This window comes from Corvus kubaryi, unplaced genomic scaffold, assembly GCF_017639235.1.
Source record: "Corvus kubaryi isolate FWS band 111438036 unplaced genomic scaffold, C.kubaryi_AGA036_p1.0 68, whole genome shotgun sequence".
NCBI lineage: Eukaryota > Metazoa > Chordata > Aves > Passeriformes > Corvidae > Corvus > Corvus kubaryi.
Genome location: NW_024582056.1, coordinates 2,568,193 through 2,588,844, shown reverse-complemented (window position 1 = coordinate 2,588,844; position 20,652 = coordinate 2,568,193). Strand labels below are relative to the sequence as shown.

The 20,652-nt window shown below is 39.6% G+C and overlaps 1 long non-coding RNA gene across 1 annotated transcript; it reads right to left on the bottom strand.

Moving 5' to 3' along the window:
• Positions 1–7,402: 7,402 nt before the first annotated feature.
• Positions 7,403–15,752, bottom strand: LOC121674502. Its single transcript, XR_006019649.1, has 2 exons — positions 15,021–15,752; positions 7,403–13,737 (listed from the first exon to the last, which is right to left on the bottom strand). It is a non-coding gene; the product is annotated as an uncharacterized LOC121674502 (long non-coding RNA).
• Between the last annotated feature and the right edge of the window lie 4,900 nt (positions 15,753–20,652).

Genomic DNA, 20,652 nt, shown 5'->3' with positions numbered 1-20,652 from the left:
CCTTTCAGAAAGAACTAAAGTGCCACCAAGTTCACTATAAAACATTAAGGACCTACAAAAACTTGCATTAATTTTATTTCTTTTATAACAGATGTCTTGCTTTTTGCATTGAGGTTTTATTTGCGTAGAGCTTTGTCTGAAACTGGCTCAGTTCCTACACCTAACCATTAAAATGGAAGTGTAAAGTCATGAAGCAGGAGGAGGGAGACTGAGACTATTTAGCTTGGAAAAGAGGAGGTTCAGGAGAATATCATTAATGTCTACAAGTACCTGAAGTGAGGGGGTGAAGAAAAGGGATCTGGTTCTTCTCAGTGGTGCCTAGCAGACCAGTGGCAATGAGCACAAACTGAAGTGCAGGAGGTTCCCTCTGAACAGTAGGAAACATTTTTTCACTGTGAGGATGACTGAGCACTGGCACAGGCCTCCCAAAGAGGTTGTCAAGTCTCCATACTTGGAGATATTCAAAAGCTACTTGGACATGGCCCCAGGCAACCTGCTCTATGTGGCCCTCCTTGAGCAGGGCAACTGGCCCAGATGACCTCCAGAAGATGTGGACAGCCCTTTAGGCAACTGTAAACCTGAAATTACAGTGCCACAGGGACAACCTAGGGCATCCAAGAGGACCATGTATCTGTCGTTTCAGAGCTTCTAGCTGAAATTGCAGTGCTAGATATGTATTTTAAATTAGAGTTTACTCTAGAAGTCTGTAAAGTACATTATTTTACCTTTGACTGAAGCAAACCCTACACTCTGCAGAATGAACAGATTGAAACCCCAAGAGGAGCCTAAATTTCAGAAAATACATTATCTGGCAGCAGGAAAAGGCTAGGACCTCAGAACAAATATAACCAGGATCTGCTGAATCTAGGAAGGGTAAGCAAGTAACACTAACTTTTTTTTCTTTTTGGTCTCCTTAACTTTATCTATCTTCTGCTGCCCAGTGCTCAGTCGTCATGGAAGAAGTATGAACTGGTCATCGTACTTGTTATACCTGGAAAGAATGATGGAGGAAAGAGAACTACATCAGATATACCAACTGAAAATCTAGGCTCTACTGGTATTTAAAATTATTACCCAAAAATAATGGCACCTGAAAAGCCTGCCTGTTACTGTTTCACTGAATTCCAACTTTATTTGGCAAACCTGACAGCAAGTAGCGGCTTAAGAAAATAGTCTACCAAAACCTTCAGACTTTCTAGGCTTCTGCATAACAGAAGTTATGCCACTGCCTAAAACTTAAAATGTTGTTTGAAAAACTAACAATATTGCTCCCCCCAGTATATTCTAATTTAATCTTTAAGTCAATTTTAAGCACTGTGTCTTGATTTGCATTGGGCTAGGCAGGCTTCTAAGGTGATTATTTTGCGCAATCTCATTTTGGAAGGAGTCATGCTGACTGTCTGGCTTTTCATCTGTCTCAAACCCTTACCAAAAGGATAAGGGAAAGTGAAATAATTTTTAATGATTTAGACAAGACAGGTTGTCTGCTTACTTGTACTAGAGGTTATTTAATGATAAATTTTGTGCTGATTATTGTACAAGTTTGCTAAGTAGGAAAACCTACAGGCCAAAACAAGTCCTTCATGAAAATTATAGCAAATCTTTGTAGATTGTTTTTCAGAGTGTTCTAATGACTAACACAAGCTTTCAGAACCTGAGCCAGTGTGTGAAGTAGTCAAGCACCTTTTTTCTTCTCTCTGCCAGTGAAATCAGTGGGAAATGCAGGTGCCTGGCACTCTTCAAGATGAAGAGTATACCTTGTCTAACTGAAGAGTTGAGGCCATCCCAATGGCGCATCACAAGATATTCCTGGTGTTTACCAAGCCTCAGTTTAAAGGTGGGGATAGTTATTATGTCTGTGGTAAAGACTTGACTGAGTGCACCTACAGTGGCTCACACTTTAAGAGCCTTTTAACTTGAGAATATTGTTAAAGTGTTGGCAGTATTTGAAAACCTACAATGTCATCAGCACTTTATCTGTTCTTATGTGCGAGAATGTTAAAATCTCATTACAGTCTATCATCTGGTGCTACATGCACTCTGAAAATATTGCCACAATACTAGAATGGGAGGGAAGTAAGATCAAGGAATTCAGTGCTGATTCTTGGGAAGATAGAGGGAGTTTGTGTAGTAATTAACAGCATTTTCAGGGGTTCATGTCTGAACAGTGATTCAACATACTCAAATTTGATAAAATTTTTATACCTTTCCTTTATTTTTTTTGGGTGGGATTCCTGGAAGAGACCACTGGGACACCAGCAATCTGGGAAATATCCCATGGCAGCATCATTCTTGGAAAGATACTGGAAACTATCTATATGAATATGTAATAATGGAAATGCACTTCTACCTTATTTTGAATCCTTACACACAGGCATATATGCCTGCCAGGACTTTATCATTCATTTCTCCAAACAGAACAGGTGAAACCTGCAGAATCAACAATAATTATTTGTTCTTTCCCTCCTTCTTTCCTCCTGACTCCATGAAAGATTCTCTGTCTGTTATCTGTTCAGTTCTTAGCTTGCTAGAAGGAGCCGGAGCTCAGCCACTCTTCGTTCTCCTCTGTGTGCTCAGCCCAGTGTTATAAGAATGGTGCTCTTAAAACCACAGACTACAGAGAGTGAGGATTTAGAAATGCTCAATTTAAATAGTTCTTGATGCTTCTACGTTAGAATTCCTTATTTCTTGACTACTGACATTTCACTAATGCCATATAAAAGTTCATTTATGACGAAATCTGAGTTATTAAAGAAAGATGTTGTAAGTTACAGATGCTTGGAAACAAGAGCTATATTACCAAGTGATTTCTCTTATAAATGAACAGCTGGTATCAAAATGTCAAAGTGCAAATAAGTGGGACGATTATCTTAATTCAACAAGTTAAAGGGCTGGCATATCCAATGGAATGCTACGACAGACCTTGCTGTACAAAAGAATAATTAAGATTAATAATGCTCCAAGTGAAAATTCAGGTTTATATTTGCATGAATCCCACACAGTGAAATGTCTTAACTGACAATATTTTATTAAGTAAAACTTCTACCAACTGAGGCAGGATTATATTTTTGTTTTAATCTGCCTCTACAGTGACAGTTAAATAAATGGTTTATTTTATTTCAGAATTAAATTAATTGCTTCAATGAATTGCTGGAAGCTGCAGCATGTGCAAGTCATTGCTGGATTTGGAGTCTGATGGCACTTGCCTCCTGCTCCAAGCTAAGACAGCTGTTACTTGTAAAGGTATTTACTATTGTATCTGCAGGCCTTCCAGGCTTTCAGTGGGATAGGGATTTAGTCTAAAAGTTCTCATATACTGCTTATGTCTTATCCTTTGTACTGAAGTGCAGTATACAAAGTACCACAAAAGCAACAGAAAGCATTCAGTTTCACTCCATAACTTCTGGAGTTACTGGAAAAACATTTCATAGGAAAATAACTTGGATACGGGACATGTGGATTGACACGATGTAGAAGCGCAGAAGCTAAGGGGCTGATGCGTACGTCTAAACACCAATAGGTGGATAGCCATGGAGCCAGCCAGGGTTGCTGCTGAGACCACACTGTGAGAAAGAACTAAATGTGGCTGAAGATGGGGGCAACACGGAGATAGGGCACATTTTTCTGGGACAAACATCCTTGTTCTGGCTCCTGGAGATAAGCACTGCACAGTACAGCATAAGTGCAGGAATGAGGTCAAGGAGCAGTCATGGACTGTCTACCAAAGTCCAACCAAGAAGCTCTGAAGCCCTCAACCCATTTCCAGAAAGGTTTAGAAGAATGAATTGTTTATGGTAACTAATTTGCATAGAAAATGAGAAACTTAGCTCCAGGGCAGGGAAAGCTTGTCTCAGAAAGGTAACCTCATGAAACCTGGGCAGAGCCCCCAGGGCCCTGCACACCCCACCATCTGGATGGACACTGGGGCTGGGAGTGGTGATCTTCTTTTCTTCATTTCTTCCTCTCTGCTTCTCTTCAATCTCTCTCTATTTCAACCTACCCCTTATTCCAAATCTGTTGTCATTTAGCTTATACTGTAATATAAGACACTAACTTAGACAATTTCCATGCCAAGTGTATAATTTCCTAATAAAATTGTAAGTTTTTGTAGACCCTCTGCCTTTTGCCACTCCTTTTTGATTGCAGGCATCTACAAATCTTGTATGCTGCAAGGGTGGGGCATCATACATGCCTGGTCTGCCTCATTCACTGCAAAAGCTTAAAATAGGATTTTCTGAAGTCCAGATAAAAGTTGTTCTACTTTAAAAGCAAGCTGACTTTATTTCATTTTTTAATTTTTACTTTTAGCTCAGATATGCATACTGTGAAACATTTGTCTTTGATCTTATGCACTTATGAAAATTCACAAGTTGATTTGTTTTCTCCCTTCTCCTTACCCGACTTCTTCTATAAAATGTTGAGCCAGAAGAAATGTATATTTTGTCATGGACATCCACTTCAATACTTCTGGAAAGAAGTTCTGAGTTAAAATACTCACTATCAAGACTCTGAGTTGTTAGAATGCAGTAATCATCCTGGGAGGTAAGAAACGAGTGAAAATACTGCTTGTCCCATCACAGCATATTTAATAACTTTTTCAGTAAGTCTACAACTCCTTCTTCAGTAAAGTTCCGAGTTACATATTTGCTTAATAGCTGGGAATTGTGTAGCTGTCCGGTAGGATCTAAGAAGTAGTCATGATACTAGAAAGTCTTTTTTCCATATTCGGCAAGCTGATGTGAATAATAATTTTCTTGTAAAATGATTAGAAGGATTAATTTAGTGACCAAAGACCAAGTGCCAACTCAAAAAACTAGATAAAAATAGTTAAATTAACCTTGTAAACTTAGGGAAAGTAGCACCCTGTTAGTTCTAGAAGAATAAGCCACATCACTCTGTCTCCCTGGAGTCTGTCAATGAGGAGAGCTAATGGAATCTGAAAATATTCCAAAGACCTTCTAGGCTGAAAGATTCAACAGCAAGATTTGGGAGTCAGTACTTTTCTGTCTGAATTCTTCTCTTTCCCAGAATTTCTCTTCCCATATTACACCTACAGATGAGGTCTGAGCACTCCACTGGAATCCAGAACATTTTGCTGATAGCAGGCATCTAAAAAGCCAAAAGGAATTGATGGAAAATTGAAGAAAATTGCCATCCCTACCTCTTTCTGCTTTGTCTTCAGCATAAGCATTCTATTCTTTCAGATTTCTAGAGTGTGATTTATTTGACTTAACAAAATTTACAAAAAGATTCCCTGGGTTTTCACCCTGTCATGGTTTAGCATAGTTTGGTTTTTTAGTAAAGAAGGCTCCATCAGTCATGGAAGCGATTCCCTTGCAAAGAGAGCTTCCTCTATGACTTGACAGAACCTATCAACTGGCTAGTTTGAATATTGACAACTTTTTAAGCCACTTAAGAAGCTTGACACGCCCCTGTGATCCACATTTAAGACCGAACAGAGCCTGGGAAAGCTCTCTTGTCCTCCGGCTTTCAGACAGGTAGCAGGGGGGGCCTGCAGGTGGCCTAGCGGGGCCAAGCCAGGCCTTGCTCGGCCCGGCTGGGTCGGCCGTGGCGCGGCCCTCTTCCATCCGCCGCCCCCCCCACAACCCTGCTCCATGCAGGCAGCCGCCCTCCACAGCTCTGCTCCGCGCCAGCGGCCCCTGGCACGGCCTGGGCTCGTCTGGGGCTGCTGCCCCGCTGCCCGGCAAAGATGCTGTGACCAACAGCGATAAGTGAACTCCAGCTGCAAGGCCCGGGTGAGATTAACCCTTTTTTAGTGCTTTAAGTTTCCTCCAGAACAGATGAAGCCTGCAGACATCAATCCTTTCCCAAACCAGAGGAAGAGGGAAGGTGAAGGCACGTGAAGAAAGTGCCATAAAGACACCAAAGTCAGTGAAGCAGGAAGAGCTAAAACCCTGAGGGAGGAGAAAGAGGAGATGCTTCAAGCTTAGAAGCTGAAATTCTGTTGTAAAGCTATGGTGATGGGCTATGATATATCAGAGTACCCATTGTAATTTCATGAAAGCATGGGGGGTGGAGCATTCAAATTGTAATTGTGAGCAAAAGTACTTGTGCTGAAATAAGCAAATGACAGTAGCTGTAATTTGATGAGGACCCTTGCTCCCAGGGGAGGAGGAGGGCCTCTATTCCTAGACATGAAGATGCTGCCAGAGGTAGGTGAAGAGAACCTTTGTTTCTGAACAGCTCAACCTAAAAATGGTATCCCATTAGCTCAAGATTGGACCTTCAGAAACAGTTGTGGGGAAAGCTGTAAGTCGAGGGAAAGGACTTTCACATGTGAGCAGAGAACCAACCCAGGCGGCTGGCTCGCTTTGACATTGAAGCCATGAGAGAACTGTTTCTCGTGGAGATGTCTCCATAGCAGGAGCAAGAGAGATTCCTGTCCCTAAGTGAACTGAAAAAGATTATTATAGAGGTGGTAAACTGACTGAAAATCTCAAGAGTTTTCTTTTTACGTTGTCAGAGGGGGAAGGGAGAAAGGTAGGAGGAGGAAAGTGTTCTGAAGGTTTAGCCTGATTTTTTTTTCTTTCTTTTAGGTCTGTTAATAAACTTCTTTATATTCTTTTAAGTTTTGTGCCTGCTTTGCGTTTTTCCTAATTCTTATATCACAGAAGCAAAATAAGTAAGTAATGGATATTTTGAACCAAACCACTACACACCCTAAACTGGGTCATATTAAAACTGGCAGAGAGTGAACAGGCAAGAATTGTGTCTGTAATCCTGGTTTTGCAGTAATGAATTTGGGCACAGACTTCTTCTATTCAAATTATTACCACCAGTTTTTACACCCATAAACTGGATTTATGAGGCATAGTTCCAAATGTTAAAAGTCCTACTTCTACTTTAAACATGCTGGTGTTTTTAATTTTCTGTTATAATGATTAAGTATATATAAAATAGATGCATTTATATGCCATGTATTCCATGCCTCCACAGTAAGTTATAAATGTAGGATGAAGAGAGGAGAAATAGAAAATTAAACAGGTCATATTAAGTGCTGCCTAAATAATGTTTAATGTTGCACAGCTTATATTCCATCCACAAAGAATACAACTGCTGGACTTGCATTATTATTTATTCTGTAGACAAAGACGAAAGTCTTCCGTTAGTAATATGGTTAAATGTTGGCCTCTGAGTGTCACTGAATAGCAGTAAGAACTGGCAAGGCTACACACGACTGTTCAAGTTATGCTTCTGTATATTGTTCACTGAAGACCAACAGTGATCATACAGTGTTTTCTATCCAGTGCCAATTTAATAACTGAACACGTAGATGTCAGGATATTTGGCTTTAGTGGACTTCAAGGTCAACAGGCTTCAAAAAAGAGTGACTTGATTAGTTTAAAGATGAGGGAAACATCAGGCTGTTCTATGGTTGTGCTTTTTCTTTTTTTTTTTTTTATGAGCACAGGAAGGGTTAGTTGAGGAAAATACTGATAACTAGACAATGAATTTATTTGTGTATTCTTGCTTCAATTGGTTAAATTAAATCAGTCTTATTCTTGCTCAATAAGACTGATTTAATCCATTGCAAGAATGAATGCTAAACACAGTTGAAAGATTTTGACAATCTCAGTAAATTCCATCAACAGATATTTTTTGCCACCATTTCAGGTATAGTGTTAGCAATTATTATAACATTAATTATGTCTATCCTGATACTTCTGGAACCCACTGATTTTTCCTGGCCAACTGCTTTATACTAAGGGCAACTGAGGAAGCAGGAAGACATAGATTGTGAAATTCCACTTACACTTGCAACACTTTGGCAGTGAAATGTTTTAGACTGAAAGTATAAGACTAGATACAGATATGCTATGATGAATGCATATGCTTGACTTTTCTGGCCTTGAAGGTCCTGTAAGACCTTCACAGTACTTTGCTTCCCCAGGATGATTAAGGAAGAAAAAAAAAACAACACATACCCATTTACCATAAATCTCTTAATGAGTTATAAATAATCTCAGCTCAAGATACTATAAAGGACTACTTAGCATTTTGCTTATGATTTTACATAATTCATCTAAATATAGTCAATTGCAGAGCAGATTTATTTTTGTTGTGGGTGACATTTTAGATGGTAGCTTGATCACTTTGTTTCATAATGATATCCCGCATATCTATTTTGGTGTATCTGTAGAACTTGAATCAAGCTACCTTTTCTATTCTTACTCTTCAAAGCCTCTGGTAACTCTTCCATTCCTGACTGTATAATGACATTGTATGTTTAGATATATATATAGATATATATATATATATGCAGATGTATATATAGCAAGTACACATATAGAACATTATTAGCTCGGTACTTATGTAAAATAGCTTTTCAGGGTTAACAAGACCAGTATTCAGATGGGCTAGCCTTTCAACTATGTGGGCAGACAATCTCTTTTCATACCCTTACAGCTTTGCATTCAAAGCTGAAGTCACCCAAGCATATGATCATGTCCTAAATATAATTGTTCATATAGTTCTACTCTTACTCAGCAAAAACTTTAAGGCTGTGCTTAAAGTTAACCAGGGTGTTACTGGACTGAGACCTTTAGCAGGAGATGATGATAAGTTTGTATTTCCTAAGAGTTCTACAGCGACAGAGACAGAATCACTAAAGAAGAAGAAATTCTCTAACTCAGAGAAGGGATGGGGGATTTGTCACCGTAACTGATTTTTAAGGTCAAGGGAAATAATTGTGATTAATTTCCTCCCACTTATTTTGAGTCTCAGCTGAACATTTGTTGGATAATATTCAAAAGATGTTTTATAACTGTTGCCACAAAACTGAATTGAAGGGGCTATTCAGTAAATGACACTAGATGTTCCTTGGGAGATCATCTCTTGGTGTTACTTCAAGGACACAGTAAAGTATATTGTATCTGAGTTTAGTAAAGACATATATCTTAATTTATTACCTTAAAATGTCAATATTAAGTTCTTTAATGTGGTTTCTTAAAGGTGTGAGGCATATGTAATAGCACTGTCTCTCATGTCTCATCCCCCTTTTTTTATTCCAGACTAACCACTTAGACCCACTAACCACTTTCAAGCAAATTTAAATAAAACCTGCAAGTCTCAATACGTACTTTGTGAAAATAGGCAGATAGAGCAAAGAAAGACTGTAACATCCCAGCAACAGAAATTCTGCAGGACTCTGGTTCTTACCAGGCATCAAAACATCCATAGAGGTGTTCATCATAACTGAACATGCCTCTGAATTTCTCCAATAATTTTTGCTATTGATGAAAGGTATTTCTTCACAGTACTAGGGCTGTTTCTTACTGCATGTTTTCTTTCTGCATGTCTTACAGGTAAAACCATTTAAAAATTGTAGCCAATGATGCAAAGTGCCAAACCTGACACCTCTATTGATGGTTTCTTGCTGAACCACATATTTCATTTATTCTTGTATTAAAATCTCTGCTCCTAGGCGTCCATCTTTCTATCATAGGCATAGTAGGCAGAAATTCATATCCCCTCTAGACATTGCCTCAATATAAAAGGCATAAATCATTTTTTTGAGTGTCTGTAAGTGCACAGCTATTAGTCTAAAAACAGAAACCTATTAAAGCTTCATTAAGAAACTCAAGTCAAATATTCCATTGGAAGAGTACTCTATAATAAAATCATACTAATTCCTTTCCTATGGCATCATTGCTGGCAAAGGTTGTCTCCTGTCTCATTCACACCAGTTCTACTGTGTTACATGATTACAGAAGTAATGTCTTTTTAGTCACAGGTCTGCACTGTGAAAAGTTAGAGATGCATTTGAGGACAGGGGCAAGAATTAAACAGGTTTTTTTCCTCCCATTATCTACCATATGTACTACATATAAAGATATAAAGATGATGCACAGATATTACCACAAAAGGAACTAATTCTGTTCTCAGAATTTTGGCTGCTGAAGGAGGGAAGAAAAGGCTGGTAGAGGGAAGAAGAGAGAGAAAAATATTTCCAGAAATAGTTAAGCTAAAATGACTGATTTTTTTCCCCATAAGGAATTTTTGCCAAGCCATCCTTTACCTAGTATTTTGATGTCTCTTCTTATATACTTTACATATTTTGCTGGGTAAAATAGGCATTTGCTGTGGCTTTTTTGGGTACACCCCTGTTCTGACTGGGCAGCTGACAGCTAATTCACGGTATGGCTTTCCAAAATGACCAGGTCTAGGCACTTGCCTTCTCCAGCCTGCAAAATTAATTTAGGCCTCTCCATTTCACTCAGCTGTCAGTTTTCATGACTAGGATAGGGGCTTCACATTTCTCTGTCTTCACATTTTTCTGTCAAATCCTGTTGAGATCGAGCAATGCGTTCAAAAGTACCTGTCATCTGTGACAGATGAAGACAGGGCACAGTCACCTAAGTCTTATTTCATACAGAAACTGAACTTCAAGAAAGAACACATTAGCTGAAACAGAAATATGTTATGTTCCACTTTTGCAAAGTGAATGTATTTGTCAGTGCTATCATGCAATATGACCAATCATGCAAACTATGAAGTCACATAGGGTTGAATTGTACTTGCAAAGAACCTTGTGATGTGAAAATGAAAGTATATTGGAATAATTACTGAATATTACAAACAGTAAATGAAGCTTTTTAGCACCGGGGAATAATAAATAACTGTATCTGAGTATAATTCCTCTTATATCAGTAGGAGTCCTTTCCTGTTTTAAACAGAGACAGAAATAGTCTCAGATACAATAATTTTACTGGTATTAATGATAACTATTATTATCAATAATATTTATTTATTTATTAGCAATTATTATTTCTTACCATCTATTTAGATGGACTTTTGTTAGAAATCTCATCTATCATAAGGTTTCATCAAAAGTAACAATTTTTTCACATTTTTAAACTTAACATGTCACTGTGTCAAAATTAAATGCAGCTTAACAGGGAAAACTTTACATTGCATAATACTTTGGTTTATGTCTTCTAAGACACAATCATCATTTGGCAGAGGGAGAAAGTCTATGTACTTGAAGTCTACTTGAAGTAACTAATACAGCTATCCACTGGGCAGAATAGGAAAACCTATGAAACACAGGAGTCATTTCTGTGTGAATGTTGCATCTTAAACATAGTGTAGAGCTTTTAATAACAAAAACATAATTTAAACAATGTGAGAGATGATTAAACTGTGACTCAAAATTGGCAGAGCTGTTCTTCTTGTTCTCCTTGCAGCCATGCTGGGAGTAGAGTTGTTGTCAGCAGCATTATATCCTCAGCCTCACAAAGGGAATATTAGCCACAGAGTTTGCAAGTGTGATCATAATTGTATTTGAGCAAAAATCTTCTTTAGAACAGTCATTTTCTGTCTGATAAATGTTTCAGACTTGTAATCTCATCTTCTGACTCTAGCTTCCCACCCTGATCCTTTGTGTTAACTTTTGACACTTGAGTTTCTTCCCACTCCTGGTTCCTGACCTTATTCATTAGGCAAGACCATCTAATCTTTGTCCTCCTCATGTCTATTCTAATCAGTGAAATTTCTGTAATTCCCAACATGGTATTGTGTGATTTCTGCAGTGTATTTCTATGATGAAAACCTAATTTCAGGTTAAAGGTAAAACCAGAGTTTTAAAAATAATTCTGTTGTATTCTCAAATGATATAGTTGCACTGGCTGAAGTGTAATTCAAAAATGGATTTGGTGGATAAACTAATAAGAAATATCAGAGATATATAAATCTAAATCCTTACATCTATTCATCTTGTTTAGGTATTTCTCAGTACCTGTTCACTATAGAGGAAAACTTCTGGAATTTTGAGGACAGTTATAAAACAAAAGTTTCATTTTTATTCTGACTAGGTCATAAAATAATGTTTGATCAAGTGGTTTTACCTGATGAAAGATATCTTTCAGTAGGGCAGGTATTAGCCATCTTTGCTCCAGTTTTATCAACTTTCTGAGAAGGGATTCATGCCAGAAAACATTAATAAAATAAGACTTATCAGGAGTAGCTTTTGGGCCATTTGTCATTTCAGTCCCTAGCTTAGGGGGATCTCAGTGGCAGACAGTGGGGAGGGGAGGAGTGTCTTATGTTGCCTGCAAATACTACTACAGGTGACTACATTTATTACTAGAACTGAGGTTTTGTATTAAAAACTAGCTTTACATTTGAAATTGTGAAAAAAAGATGCTCTTAACCCTCTTTCCTTTCACCCCTTGCCCTTTGCAAGAAAAGAATTAAATGGTATTCAACCTGAGTGGTCAAGTTAAAAATGGCCAAACCATGGTAAGGGGATGCATTACAAGTTGTAGAATGCCACAGGCCAGGTAGTAAGGTGGTAGTGGCTGGAAGCACACATTTCTGCCTCTGTCTCTGAATGTGCATGGGATGCCTGAATAGACTGCTTTATATATGAAGGGGGCAGATTAGTGAAGAGCTTCTTGCAAGTGGAAGAATTGTGTATTTTAAAATTATTTTTCTGTTACTTTTTTTTCCTTTCGGGTGACTCTGTGACAGTAAATAAGAAAGATCTGCACAGAGACTATAGTAATTTGGCCTCTTAAATCATATTTGAAAAAATGAGATTTGGGAATCTAAATCTAATACATGTTACAAAGCAGTGTGCAGCTGTTCTTAAATCCCTTTTGTTTCCAGATTTTCCAAAGTATTAAGGCATCTAAAAATGCTAGGATGAGTGGGAGGGAGTGTGGGGGGGCTGTTCAGGGTTTGATTTGTATCTGTCTCATGGGATTCAGTGTCTAATATTTATGTATTCTTTTCAGCCTTAACTTCCACAAAATTTTGATTCCAAGTAACTGAGTCATCCACTGCTTTGTAAGAATCTAACCAGTTTGGGGGAAAGGGGAAGGGTATGTGGAGGGTGGGTTATACATGGTATGCAAGTAAAACTTGGAATTTAACACAATCATTATTTGACATAATTAGATTTTCCAGTAACCATGAATTAGCTGACAGTAGGTCATGTTTCATTGAATATTTTAAAATGAATATACTTTAGCATTTTATTGGCTATAATGTAAGTATATTTAAGTACCTGTCAGTATTTTCATTATGAACCATATTTTGGAAACTGGAGTTTAATTAAGCAGTATCTCTACTGTTATAAATTTTGTCAGGCTGAGAGCTGGCATACAAGCTATATAGGAAATATTTCACAACATAATTATGGCCCCAAAGGAATTGAAACAAGCAAACAGCACATTCAACTAAGTTCTTAAAGTGCACCTGTTAAAAGCAAAATCTAAGGAACTCAAAGTGAATGAAGCAAGTTTGTTGTATTTTTTTTTTACATGTAACTTAATAAATGTGCAGAATAATCAGCTGGGAGGTGAGCAGGGTTTAAAAAGCAAAACCAAAATTAGATTGTCTGAGGCAGAGGGAGAATATATTATAGAACAGATTTCTCCTGTTCCTCAGAAACCTTACGTCTATTAAATAACCTAAAATCTATGTAGTCAGCGCTTTATGAGCATGTACAATCAAAGTGTAAAATTCATAAAGTAGTCACACAGGAGAAGTGGCATATAAATTTTTTTGCAAATATATCTTCAAGGATTTGTGGAGTCATTTAATAACCACTGATATAATGATAACTCTTGCAAGAGAAGGACAATTTTAAACTTTGAAGGTCATACCTAAGCAGCATCTTCAGCCATTTGTTCTGGAAAAGACGATTCCCTGTGTCTTCATGGTGGAAACAAAACCAGCTATAATTATGAAAGATGCTATTCTGTAGTTTTGCTGTAAAACAGATCAATGGAAAGTAAGTAGAGCGTCTTGAAAAGTAAGTAGGCAGTTCATTTACATTCATCCAGGAACAGGATTAAGCTTCCAGTACTAGTAAATGAGACATTTCCACCTTCAGTTCCATATCCACCTTCAACACCATTTCTAAAACATATAATACTTTCTCAAGTTAATTTACAATGGCTCTAAAGAACAGTGCAATACTGAAGAGTGTTACAGATTGGAACATTGGTGACGTCCCATCAGTGCAGGTGTTGACAGAGTGGTGAATTAGTGAGATACATAGACAACTAATGGTGAATTATTTTATTTTATCATGTGGTATGAAATATACCAAAAAAACAGAAGGTTAAAATAGATGGTATGAATGTGTCCAAGAAAGATTTTCAGCATGAAAATGTTGGCAGAAAAATGCCCTGACAGAATAGGTGTAAATGATGGAAGAATATGAGAGAAAGGCAGAGAAAAGGTACAGGATTATAGAAAGTATAGAAAGTGGCTGTGTTTTATTTTAAAAAAGAAATTCACAGTCAATTGTGACAACAAAATTACTGTGAAGGAGCATAGTACTGGAGGAAAAAAAAAACAAACCCTTGAGCAACAGTATGTATATTTCTGACATAGCATATGTTTGACTTGTCACTTTAAATTTGTTTAAAAAAAGTTCAGCATAATTTTAACTTGTCATTTGTTCTGCCAGATTTTCTATTGCCTGTCTCTGCAGTTCTAATGATGTTTCCAATTGGTCTGTCCATATTTCACTTTAGATCTTTTTGTTGTTGTTGCTCCTTACTGTGTTTGGTTTATATGGCAAGGTTTTGGGCCAAGGGGATGAGGGGTGGCTTCTGTGCAAAGACACTAGAAGCTGCCTTCATATTGGACAGATTCCCTATACATGTCATTCACTTCAGAGCTGGACTCAATGATCCTTGTGTATCCCTTCCAACTCGGAATATTCTGTGATTCTGTGAAATAGCCATTCCCAGCAGGATTAAAGACAACCTCGTCTCTGGCCAAAGTTGAGCCAAGGGGGGATATTTTTAGCACCCTTCTGATACAATATTCAAGAATGTGTAAAAATGTTTTTCAACAGCAGCTGGGAGAGTGAAAGCATGCAAGAGAAAGAGCCCTGAAGATACCAAGGTCAGTGCAGAAGGAGGGGGAAGAGGTTCTCCATCCACCAGAGCTGAGATTCCCCTGCAGCCCATGGGGAAGACCATGGTGAAGCAACTGTGTCCCTGCAGCCCATGGAGGACTGTGATGGTGCAGAGATTCACCTGCAGCCTGATGGAGGATCCCATGCCGGAGTAGGTGGATGTGCCCTGAAGAAAGCAATAGCTCACGGACAGGTCTCAGTGGAGTAGGTTTTCTGGCAGGACCCATGCTGGGACAGCCCATTCCTGAAGGACATTACTCTGTAAAAAAGACTCACACTGGAGCACTTCTTGGAAAACTAAAAGTTGTGGGAAGGACTCACACTGGAGAAGTTCATGGAGAACTGTCTTGCAGGGGCGGGATGCCATGCTGGAGCAGGGGAAGAGTGTGGAGAGAAAGGAGAAGAAGAGACAAAGCATTATAAACTGACTGCAGCCCCCCTCCCCATTCCCTATCCTTGTTTTGAATAAGTGGTTTGAGCTATTTAAGGAATCACCATCAAAGGTATCAGCAAAAAACAGGTTTTAATATGAGTTTGTGAAAGTGTGACTTTAACAGAGTTCTGTGGCAAGGTTCACTCTATAGTTTGCTGCATAAATAAAGCATATATAGGAAAATATGAGAAGAGTTAGTGTTGAATGTATGTTGGATCTACATGGATGCAAAAGGGTCAGGATGCAAAGTCATCCCTTTCATTACACAGTGATTTAGTGTAGTCAGGCAACTTCACAACCAAACACAAGTTGAGTTTGACACAGACCTCCATGTGAGCTGCTTTTTTCACCTTCCTGCCTTTGGTTTGCCCATATGTTGTCTATAACCTACTGCCACCCATTCCCTCCTTTCAGAGCCTCAGCCATCTCACAGGGTGGGAGTCAGCAGACGCACTGTGCTGACTCACCTGCTTCTGACAAAAATCAGGTAATCAGTGGTGATAACCAGGTCCTCCTATTATTCCTTCTCTGTACCTTACCTTTCTGAACTCAGGCCATAGTGATATTGTTCCCAGTGAAGGGAGCTTGCATGAATCTACATCACCACCCTGCACTCGATAAGAGCTTTAGACTTGCTAACAAGATTCAGTCTACTTCATTACATAGTCTACAAATGTCATCCAGGGAAAGGAGGAATGTTGTGGCATTCTGTGGTAGTTATGTATTAGTGATATGACATCCTGATCATGTTCTCATACTTTTACTTGGGTAATAACTGTCCTTGGAAGTGCTGGCTTGCTGCCTAAAGGACTTGGACATTAATATATCTGCAATGGATTATGGGATTGAAGTTGAGTATGACACATTGCAATCCAGTCACTTTATAAAACAATACACTATGTGCTGTGATTAATTTGATAAAAATGCATAAATGCAGTCCAAGTAGACTAAATTCCCATGTTCATGTGATCAGAAAATATCAGAAAATAGCTGATATTCCTCATGTCTGACTGAAGATAAAGCTGGTAGATTCTGAAAAGAAAGGTTTGACAAATGGTGAAGTCAAGTATAGATGAGTTCAGTCATCCAGAGAACAGGCGGGGAGAAAACTTTCTTGTAAAGAATCAGGTAACTTTGTTGTGCTTTGCGTCTTGTTTAATAGCTAATATCTTTTCTCTTTTTCTTCATGACTCTAACACTTGGATGTCATGACTAAATTGGATTTTTCACTGCTCACCCACTATTCACTTGTTATCATTCATAAATCTGAGTGGGATGTCCTGTAAGTATTTTTTTTGTTACTGAATGGAAAAAACTTTCTTAAGTAGGAAAAATGGGAGCAGGAAGGCATGGCTAAACTGTAAGAATTAATATATATTAAGGAAAAATACTTAGAGTTTTTCAGTAATTAAAAAATCCACCATTGCTATTCAGTAAAGGAAAAAAGTTGCTCAGCTTCAGCCTAATATAAATTCCCATATTTTTAAATTGTCGCTTCCTGAACCATATGATTGACACTTCTTCTATCTTAGAGGGCACATCTACAAAGAATGTTAAGGTCCTGGAATGCATCCAGAGGAGGGCAACAAAACTGGTGAAAGGAGTGGAAGGAATATCCTGTGAGGAGTGGCTGAGGACTTTGGGCTGGTCTAGTTTTGAGAAAATGAGCATGAAGGGTGACTTCATTGCTCTCTACAGCTTCCTGAGGTGGGGCAGGAGATGGGGAGGTGCTGACATCTTCTCCCTTATATCTTTTGACGGGAATCTTATGTGGGAATTCTTCAAAGATGCAACAGGAGAGTTTCAGACTTGACATTAGGAAGTATTCCTTTACAGAAAAGGTAGTCAAACACTGGAACAGGCTTCCTAGAGAGGTGGTCAGTGCCCCGTGAGAGTTTTTAAGAGGCCTTTGGAATCACATAATCATTAAGACTGGAAAAGACCTCTAAGATCACCAAGTCAAATCGTCAACCCATCTAAGTCCACCACTAAACCATGTCCCTAGGTGCCACATCTACCTCCCAGTACAGTGACCCAATCCCTTATCCAGGCAGCCTGTTCCAGTGCTTGAAAATCCTTTCGGTGAAGAAATTATTCCTAATATCCAATCTAAACTTCCCCTGGTGTAACCCGAAGACATTGTCCTGTCACCTGTTACCTGGAAGAAGAGACTGACTCCCACCTGGCTACATACAACCTCTTTTCAGGTAGCTGTAGAGAGTGATAAGGTCACTCCTGAGACTCCTTTTCTCCAGGCTAAACAACCCCAGTTCCTTCAGCCTTTCCTCATAAGACCTGTGCTCCAAACCCTTCACCAGCTCCACTGGCCTTCTCTGGACACACTGCAGCACCTCAATGTCCATCTTCCCAGAACAGAATACTATACTCAATTGGTGGCCTCACCAGCCCTGGTCCTGCTGGCCACACTCTTTCTGATACAGACCAGGATACCATTGGCCTTCTTGGCCTCCTGGCCACACGCTGGCTCGTGTTCAGGCAGCTGTCAGCCAGCAATTCTGATCCTTTTCTGCCACAGTGATTCAAGATTGGATTTAAAAGGCAGGCATTAAGTGGGTGTTCCATTTGCCATAGAACCACCAAGACAATGGGATTATTGAGCAGACTAATGGCCTGATTAAAAGGCTTGCTGATGTCTCCTGACCCAATTGGGACACACAGCTAGCACTAGCAATTCTTACCATCAATAACCAGTGGAGCAGTTATGGGAGCTCCAAAATCAGAGCATTCTGCTCTGAAAAACCACCAAAGTTGATGACTCCATATGAAATGAAAAGGATTAGTTTCCACTAAGGATACACGTAGGTTGATCTGTCAGGCTGAAATGACTTTCTATTGATGTTGAGCCCATGACCCCAGCAAAACCTAGGGATTCACATGCTTGGGAGGTCCTAGATGGAAATGGAAGACACTTTATTAGCATCTTATGGATAATCCTGGATTTCTAACACAACAGCCCAGTCCTGAGGGACTGAGACCTATCTGTATACTCATTTAAAAGGCAGTGGAGAACTGGGCTATTGTCGTTCATACCGGGGGCACCAGTGATTAGCGCAGACGGCTCAGATATGGATGGCAATGTAGTGGCAAAGATGAAGGTGGGATTTATGGGAATGATGAATCTGACATCACGGTAATGCTTTGTTTATCCACTCCTAAGTGAACTGAGGATCCCTTGCCAACTTTTTGTACAGGATGTCAGCATGTTTTGAATTTACTCAGAACTCAGCTGGACACAGTCCCAGTCAACCTGCTGTAGCTGACACTTCTTGGGCAGGGGGTTGCACTAGACAATCTTCAGATGTTCCTTTCAACCTGAACTACTATTGGTTCTAAGTAACCAAAGCTATGATTATGTGAAGATATAAAGTTTATCTGTAGGTAGCTATAGAATTGTTAAAGGAGATGTTAAAAATTATTAATTTTACCTTTTCAGCCTCCCAGGGAAGCAGGGTGGGTGAATCTTCCATCTGTTTACAGTAAAATTGTTTCATTTACAATTAAATTACCAAGAATAGCACTGGAAGCAAATTACCATGAACAAACATTCTGGATTCATTTGTGAAGGTGCCTGCCAGACTGTAAATGTTCAGTTACCAGAAGTTAGTCTTGTGGAACCCAATAATGTCTAGTAGCATCATATTTCCTTCTAATCAAACATATGCATGGCATCCTTCCATGTAGTTTATTCATGACTCCTGACAATATACATTGACAATTTGCATTGAGGCTGACTTCTATTTGAAGAGAAAGAGAAACAAATAATTAAAAAATCTGTGTCAAATCCATGGACCTCACTCTGTTGAGGTGGCCTCCTATAAAAAACACATAATGAAGCGATAATTTATTTGTGCCAAGAGGTTGACTTCATAGACTTTTCCTGAATAGTTTTTGAGTATTCTGCCCATCATATTTCATCTAGGGTAATAGACCTAAAGAGAAAATTTGGGTAGAGTTTTTTATTCTCACTGTGCTGTCTTAATAAATGGCCTAAAACCTGTAACGTGCATTGCCAAGCCTTGGAAGAAAAAAACTAAAATTGCCTTCAGAAACGGAGAGAGGGTTTCTCCATAGTATAAACCCTTGTAGTTGCTTAGACAGTTCTCTAGTTTAGATAAAGCAATTGAACTAATTAGCACTCTCTGTACTAGGGTATTTGGGATTACCCTAGGAGTTCAGATATGTAAAAGTATTTTACTGAAAAGTCTTTGAAGTAGCTTTAGACCAGCCAGCTTTTTTGTTTTTGCTTTGGCCAACAGCCAAACTTTCATCCATCTGTTCAGCTACCCACCCCAAATCCAGCCTCGAAGGGATGGGGTGGAAACCAAGAAAGAGCAGGACTTAAAAAGCTTGTGAGTTGAGATAAAGACAGGGAGATGCCTTACTAATTATCATCACAGGCAAAACATATTTGACTTCTGGAAAACTCATTTATTGACAATTAAAAGAAAGTTGCATGGTGAGAGGCAAAGAGAGATATGGAAAAATTTCTCTCTTCACATGCCCTCTGCCCTTGCTGCTGCCCTCTTCCTTCTTCAACTTCAGTCCTTCATTCCTGAACCGTGCAAGAGGGATGAAGAATGAGGGGCTGTGGTCAGTGCATAACAGCTCCTCTTTGCGGCTCCTTCCTTCTCCTCACACTCTTGACTGCTCCAGCCTGGAACATTTCCAGGGTACACAGGGAAACTCTTGCCCCGCCGGGGTCTCTGCCTGGCCCAGGGCCATCCGTGCCGGGTCTCTCCCGCCTCCGTCCCCGCTCCCGCTGTCCCCTCAGGCTCGCAGGGCTGTTTCCCGCACGGTTCCCCCGCTCAGCCCTGGCTGCCGGGCAGCGTTTTGCCCTCCCTTGGCCAGGCTTTTTCCGGGGCTCTCGCCCGCCCGCCCGTGGCTGAGGGGCTCAGCCGTGCCCTGCGCTGGGGCCGCTGCAGCCGCTGGCACCGTCTGGGCCCGGCCCGGGCAGCCCCGGCACTGCCCCAGCGCTGCCGCCGCCACCGGGGCACCTCGGCCCGTACAGGACACTGTCCTGAAAGCATTTCTTTTACTTTGTGCTCACATGGATAACTGTAGGTACATGGAGGGTTGCACGTACATGGAGGATTGCACAGCTGTCAATACCTGTACTGCGCTAAACTTCTATCAGCAGAGCTAAAAAGCTGCTCCTGTTCTGTGAGGTTTACAAGATAATTGTAGACTAGGTGCAGATAAAAAAGGAGAGGAAAAAGGATAGCTGGGGTTTATTTACGTAGCATCATTTTGTCTATATTTTGATTATAATTTTGCTTGGATTTCTTTGGGTTTTGGTTTC